Source organism: Tasmannia lanceolata, unplaced genomic scaffold (genome assembly GCF_043159265.1).
Source record: "Tasmannia lanceolata isolate RefF3 unplaced genomic scaffold, GAP_Taslan_0.1 ptg000024l, whole genome shotgun sequence".
Taxonomy (NCBI): domain Eukaryota; kingdom Viridiplantae; phylum Streptophyta; class Magnoliopsida; order Canellales; family Winteraceae; genus Tasmannia; species Tasmannia lanceolata.
Genome location: NW_027518701.1, coordinates 9,813,741 through 9,821,504, shown reverse-complemented (window position 1 = coordinate 9,821,504; position 7,764 = coordinate 9,813,741). Strand labels below are relative to the sequence as shown.

The following is a 7,764-nucleotide window of genomic DNA, read 5'->3' as shown; positions in this document are numbered from 1 at the left end:
ATTTCGGTTTCGGAATGCATTTCGGTCCTCACCAAAACCATAATTTCAGCCGAAATTTCAAAATTTCGAACAAAATCAATTGAAATCAAATTAAGTAATATTTTAGCCCATAAAAAATTTCGGCACAATCCCCGAAATTTCGGTAATCTCGGCTGAAATTTCGGGATATTATTAAATAATGAATAAATACCAGATTTTTTGGAGATATTACTTAAATTTCAGCCCGAAAGTTTGAGGAAAACAAAATTTCGATTGAAATTTTGAAATTTCGGTCGAAATTTTGTAACGTTTCGACTTTACGCAATTTTGGTTTCAGTCTCGAACGAAACCCGAAATTTCGGATTTCGGTCGAAATGTAAAACCTTGCCTATAACATAGGCTCCATTTGGATTGCCAGAAAAATATTTGAAACGGAAAACTTGTTCTTGGGAAAAAATTATCTTTTAACGATTTAGAGGAAAACAGTATGCTTGTGGTTAATTTCGAGGGATTTTTTTTTTTGTGAAAATTAAAAAGTTGCAGGGGTGCAATACGAGGAATTAATTTAGAGGGATATTATCATAAATTGAACGTCTTCCAAGTAAAAATTGAATAAGGCTGGTTCAATTTATCTTTTTTAGTGTGGACCTAAACTTCTCCTGAAACTTCTCCTAAAAATTACCACAATCCTAACAGGACCTAAATTGCACCCATCACAACACAAGATGCATTCAGATATATACAGTATCATCATAATGGATGGTACTATTTATAAATTTCACAATATAGTATGTGGGGCATAAATTACACCCATCAGTAACTGTAAATTGTGCTTAGTGCTTCTTCAAGCTCCGTAGAGTTAACAAGCAAGGTAATTTGACTCGAAATAATAGGAATGAAACAAATAAACACAAAATGATGCACTTCGCAAGTATAATTAAAGGTAGGACTGTGCCAGTGACAGAAATTGGTATGGCAGTAACTTGTCACTTTAATCTTGATTCTGCTCTAATTGCATGTTCACTGTTTGTAGAGGAAAAGTGCCTTTTAGTGAGGGTTATGACAGTTAGCAATTTGAGCTAGCATGACATTCACTGTCTTTTATGCGTGAATGTTGTCTCAACTAGAAAGATTGAATTCCAAGGACTTTCAACGAATCAACATAAAAGGCTATGCTTCGGTTGAGGCTTCCATCCAAGTAGTGTTCTTGAGTTTCAAAGAAACAGAATTATTTTCAGACCTTGAGGAAGAGCTCTTGCTTAAGAAGTCTTCATTCAACTTCTTTGTAAACTTTCAACATGTAGATGTAGTGAGTGAATTCTCTCTTATTCAACGGAACTTCAAACAACAGATGCAGTTGGACGAGTAGACTTCCAAGCTATAAGAAAATTGATCGATTCGTTGCAAGGCCCAAGGAAGAACAGATGAACAAGATGAGGAGCATGAAATTTCAAGCTCAATTGCTATCTTGATGGAGTGGATTACAAGTAGCTGAATTCTCAACAGTAAGATCCATCATCCGTTCATGTACTCACACTTGCAAAACCGAAAATCAGTTGAATAAGAGCAGTTTCATCTCACTTGTGTACCCATTGCCCTCACACCACCCTCCTTAAGGCACACAGATTGCATTTTATCAATAGCATACCTTAAAAATTCATGGGCATCTTCTTCCCTCCCATGACCAAGGTTACTTCCAATGCTTTGAATTTGTGAGAGTATCCTGACCGGGGATTGGGGGGACTTCCCTTCCTTTTCCTTCAAAACCAGAATATAACTCAGGGGTGAAACACAACTCTTTCTTTGGACATGTTTGGCCATGGAGTTTTAAAGAACAAAATTTCATAACAGTATAACATTCACAATTTAAACAGATTTTGAACCTAAGAACAACCATTGTTACTGCATTTGTTGGTGATGCCAATACAATGTTGCACAGGCATTGACTACCTTGACATATCAGAAAAGGAGAAAACAGAGTAATATGGCATCATGGTATGGCATCGGTAAAGGATAAAGGTGGATCTCACATTGTCAAAATATTGTGGTATCTGTTCCGTATACAGAACTCAGTGAGAACCCACTACTCCTTATTGCCTTTACTTTGACTCACAAACTTGGGCTTTAAATATTGGACTTTGCAATTGCACATAAGTGGATCCATCCATTAATAATTTAAATAGTTGAATTAGCATTTACCATAAAAGCCACAAGTTTTCTTGACAACCTTATTAGATACTAGCATTCCTGCCCATGCTATGAATGGTGAAAAATGGTGGGCCCCACCTGATGTGAAGTGAAAACTATGGAAGCTATGTTTACACGGAGGATATCAGACCTGCTGCTGGATACAATGATGTGGTACAGGATCGGAGCGGAAGCAAGAGGAGGTGATACTTTTCTTGATTACTTGTAGTTGTAGGCCTGTATGGTATGAGAATTCAAAAGACATTTAAACGAAGGACGTTACAGTGACCCTTGATGATCAGTTGACTTCCATTAATAGTGAGGATTTAGATCAATTAATAAGAACAAATTCTGCTCTTGTGAGTAACTATACAGAAGCTACAAGGATCAGCTTCTTTACAGTACCTCGTTTAAGCATTGATCAAGTATCAAAAAGCTACCAGAGTTCTAGGAGATCTTTAACAAGACCAGAATTACATTAGCCCCTGAAACTGAGACCATCGGAGGTTAAACACAATATGTAATGGTATCCTGCATGAGCAATCCTTCATCCAAAGGTACTTTCAAACAAATTTGGTGAAACAAGGAAGAGCCGACAGTTATATATGATCAGATCCAGTGATCTTTAGCATTTGATCTCTAGCAGTAAACACGAATTACATGGAAAGACATAAGAAATATGGCAAGAAAGGTAAAACCGGATAGATATTCAAGACAGAGCAGAATTTACACATAAACAAGAGAAATCTTGAATTCATAACTAGAGAAGTACGCTTCTTCCTACAAGCAAGACAAGTAGTGGAAGGAGGAAGAAAGGGCCTTACTCTTCCAAGTAACTTTCTCCTCACATCCTGAAAGAAAACTCCTATTCAACACAAGCTCAAATGAGCTCCCCAAAATGTCACACAATCTGTTTATTTTCTCATCTTACCCCCAAAATTGTCTTGCAAGTGAGCTGCTTCCCTATTTATAGAGAGACTGGAACTCTCTAGAATATGTACAGTTGGAGCCTTACTTGATGCCACCTGTACTTGCTTAGGTGGCCTTCCTCTTGCAATGCCATGTGGCACATATAGCTGTCATAAGGTTGACATGGCAACAACACACAAAGGCATTCCATGCCCCTTCACTTGATCGGCCAACCCTTCTCCTCCTCCCTTGAGTATTTCTTCACCTTACCACGATACACCTCTCCCAAACTACATGCTCTCACCCTCTCTTGGGACCTAATTCTACATTGGTTGCCACTCAACACATTTAACCTCCCAACTATATGGCAGGAACTCAGAAAACCACACTAAAATAAGCTAAAATATAGCGCACTCCAAGGCTGTCCATGTGTCCACATCATACAATCAGGCAATCACTTGAAGATTACCGGCAATCACTTGAAGATTACCCATGAATGATCAATACTAGCCCACAATCAAGAGGCAGCCTTGATTATATGGTGAACTCCTCTTATATTGAAGATGAGAAATAATAAATTTTTACTTCTAGAACTATCACTCTCAGGAAATAAAGGTTTGGTGAGATTAAAACTAGAGATTAAGAATTCTAGCCAAAACCGAGAGCTAGAAGCAATTCCTGCTAGTATTCCCAAGAACTGAGAACACGACTCCTTTTCAAAGTGAGGAAAGTTCTTTGTGAGTTTTGAGAATTTAGATCTCTACTTCTTTTAGTAGGAATTCAAAATGCCAATAGTTTATCAAATGAAATGGGAGTGATAAGTGGAAACAGAGAAACATCACTTACAGCAGGAATATTTTTTAGTGAACCTGAAATTGATGTCTTTGATCTAGAATTATGAGTAAATCTCTGTAGGTTCTCGTCTCTTCTGATAGATGTAAGTTAGGTGAACTTTCGGGAGAAGTTTAGGGATCAGATCGGAGGGAATTTGATAAAGAAATGAAGCTTACTCAGGCAGTCACACAGGTAGGGCAGTAAAAACTCTTGCTGTCATGTAACTTCCATATCTTGCTAAAAGATTCAAGAACTTATCTCAATGTTCAGATATGAATTAAGTTCAAACATTTTTAATACTAGATCATAGAAGAAAATAACATTAGAATCATAGAGGAAGAAACAAAGCAAGGAAACTTAGTTGAATTCACGACAGAATAGCGTTCATTCAAAGAGAGAGAGAGAGAGAGAGAGAGAGAGAGAGAAATGTAGATCCAGGAACTCACCATAGACAAAGAGGATTCTTCAAGAAAGAAAATCAATCTAGGACTGCAGACCGAGAATTTTATTTCATCTCCAAAACCCAAGTGTTGCTTCCTATTCTCTATTTTTCGAAAACGGTGAATACTCTAGAAAAAGCCAGCTCAAGGCCAGCTCTTCGACAGCTGGAATAGCTAATGTGTAACAAGCTGGGTGCAACCAACTCCACTTGGCAACTACGAACTGTTTTGGGAACTGTAATAACCTTTCACAGCTGCTTAAATAATAAAAGACAAGATGTGATAGTGCAATTATCAAAACATGGTAGTGTCAACATCAGTGACATTTACAAATAATCATATTTAAATGATAAAAGACAAGATAAGATAGGCAAAGTTGGAACACCACCAAAGAGCTGCATTATACAAAGTTCTAAATGACTGAGCAAGCAATGTAACCCATCACAACACAAGATGCACCCAGATACAAAATCATCATAATGTATAGTATAATTTATAAATTTTGTCGTTTAATGGAGCGTGTCGAAAGTCTAGCACAAGAACAAGTTAAACTTAAGTTTTTTGTATAATATCAGAACAGAGAATTGTCATGAGACAGCACAAGAACAAGTTAAAGTGTTAAACTCAAGTTTTTGTCTAATATCAGAACAGAGTACAGTAATGAGAGAGTTTTTCATTCACAAATTACAAGATAAACATGGTATTACATAAAAAAATCTAAACTGTAACTTTCAAAATTGTTGGAACTCCTTGTTTCCTTATTTGACATCTCCGGTGAGCTGACTTTATAAACATCATATTTTTCTATACTTTTCCTCACATGCTATCCAATTGAATGACTATCCCATCTCTGTAGAAAAAAATGTCTCTTGCAAAATGGTAACAACGAAAACATATATTACATAACAGACTGCACTATCTAAACTCCATACTTTTGCTCACATGCTGTCCAATTGATTGACTATCCAATAACTGTACAAATTTAAACTATCTTGCATAATTGTTGGAACTCCATTTGTTTACTTATTTTAATTTTTTCACCAACTAGCTGACTTTAAAATGTATTATCTCCTGTCACCGATCTCAAACATCTCATTTCATGAGAAACATTCGCCCACTGAGAAACCACACACTCCAGTGTCCCTCACCCTGAATATAAATTCGAGTAACTTGACAAGTTTCCATTATTCAGGCAATGGTCTGGCTTTACACTCGTTTCAGGATCATGCCAAGATAGCTAGACATGTCAAAGTTAATGCCAAAAGAAGATCCTCAAAATCAGTTCTATCCCCTGAAGGTGTAAAACCAGAGAAACGCTCACCCATTGACACCAAGCTCTCCGAAGTCCCAGTCTCTAAATTCTGGCAGTACTCTGGCTCCACACAGGTTGGAAGGCCCTTGCGAAGATAATTAGACATTTCAAAGCCAATGTCAAAAGAAAGGGGGTGCAATCACCTGAAGGTGTAATATCAAAGAAGCATTCAAGCGTTGACACCACGCTCCCTGGAGTCCCAGTCTCTAAATAAGTGCATGAGCAACCTAATGAGAAGTTTCCATAATTCTGGCAGTACATTGGTTCCACACAGGTTGGAAGGCCCATGCCAAGATAATTAGACATTTCAAAGCCAATGTTAAAAGAAAGGGGGTCCTCATAATCAGTGCTATCACGCGAAGGTGTAATATCAGAGAAGCATTCAAGCGTTGACACCATGCTCTCCGGAGTCCCAGTCCCTAAGTATGGGCTTGAGCAACCTAATGAGGGGTTTCCATAATTCTGGCAATAGTCATATGTCACCTCTTTAGGAATACCCATGTCAAAATAAGTCCAATGATATATGATCAGATAAAGGGAGGGGAATGGGAGGTGCATTGCAGTCATCTTGAATTACTGGTCCATCTCCCTATGCCTTATTACTCAACAATCTCTCTTTACTAGATTTAAGCATCTCAAATCTTTTCTTCGTCATCTCAATCTCTTTCAGCGAGTCTTGTGAAAAGTTGTCCAAACGGTCATCCCGTGAAGGATAGAGCAGGCCAGCATTCTCAATTCGCTTCTGATCAAGCTTTTGCTGCAGATTCTTGACCTTTTTCTCATACAAGCTTGCAATATCTTCATTATTCTTCACACTTTCTTTCTTGTCCTTATATCGTTTAATGATGCGGACGACCTCTGATCCTTTGTCGGGCCAAGTTTCAAAGTGGTCCCCATCTGAACTGATTCCCACGTCTTTTGCACTTGATTGGTTTCATCTCAGAACGACTCATGCTGACAGTCGATCAATAAGCTTTGAATTTGGATTGTAAAGAACCTGCTAAAATCATATAAGATAAAAAGAAAATTAGAACGTAATAACTATGATTTTAATTGGGAACAAGCAGAAAAATTCGCCCTTGTTTTCATTTTTGGAGCATTGCAAAAAATTTATGATGTAGATTTTCATGAGATGTTATTTTGTATGACAAAAACAAACATATGTTCAGAGAAGAAACCCTAATTCAGTAAAAAAAAAACCCAATATAAGATGAAACCAAACCTATTTTCCTAAGACAAAAGGACCAAAAGAAAAATAGGGAAACAAATAATAGCATTCTATGATAGAAAGCAACATATGATTAGAGAAGAAACCCTAATTCGTAAAAACAACAACATAAGATGACACCAAACTTATTTCCTAACAAAATTTCACATTGAGAAAAGGAGCAAGAAAAAAGGGAAACAACAAAAATGTCTTTCAATGATAAAAAAAAAATCGTGAGATCAAAGAAGAAAGCCTAAATGGGTAAAAAGCCCACATAAGATGGAACCAAACATATAATCCTAAGAAAAATTCACATTAGAAAAAGGGAGGAAAAGAAAAACAGGGAAACAACAAAAACTTCTTACTATGATATAAACAAACATAAGACCTAAGAAAAAACCCTAATCGAGTGAAATTCCAAAAAAAGAAAAAAGGAATAGAGCTCATACCTTAGTTTGAATGAGAGGGAAACAGGGTTTCCCTCTCCTATCTATATTCTGTTTAAAATAAAAATCTTACGAGAGAAATAGCCGTTAGAATATTGTGGGTTCATTTGTGTGGGGCCCTACTGGGATGGTTTATAAAACAGAAAGGGCGATGATAAATTCGCACCCAATATAGGATACTTCGCACCCCTTTGATATTAAAATTGGTGAAGTCTGCTACATATCCTCCTTGAAAGGGGTGTGAATTATCCAATAGGGAGTGCGAATTTATCATTGCCCAACAAAAAATGCTTCAATTTGACAATCTTAACTATCCATAGTGACCTTCAAAAGGGCACAAGGCTATGGTTTTGTCCTTAATTGGATAACAAGCAAGGGTTTATTTTATCCTTGCTAGAATTGTTATAGTTTGTTCCGGCAATACATTTCTAATGGAATTTTTTTTCCTAG

General features: G+C 37.0%; 1 long non-coding RNA gene across 1 annotated transcript; it reads right to left on the bottom strand.

Annotated features, from left to right (window-relative positions):
* Positions 1-726: 726 nt before the first annotated feature.
* Positions 727-3,095, bottom strand: LOC143856899 (uncharacterized). Its single transcript, XR_013238422.1, has 2 exons — positions 2,991-3,095; positions 727-1,737 (listed from the first exon to the last, which is right to left on the bottom strand). It is a non-coding gene; the product is annotated as an uncharacterized LOC143856899 (long non-coding RNA).
* Between the last annotated feature and the right edge of the window lie 4,669 nt (positions 3,096-7,764).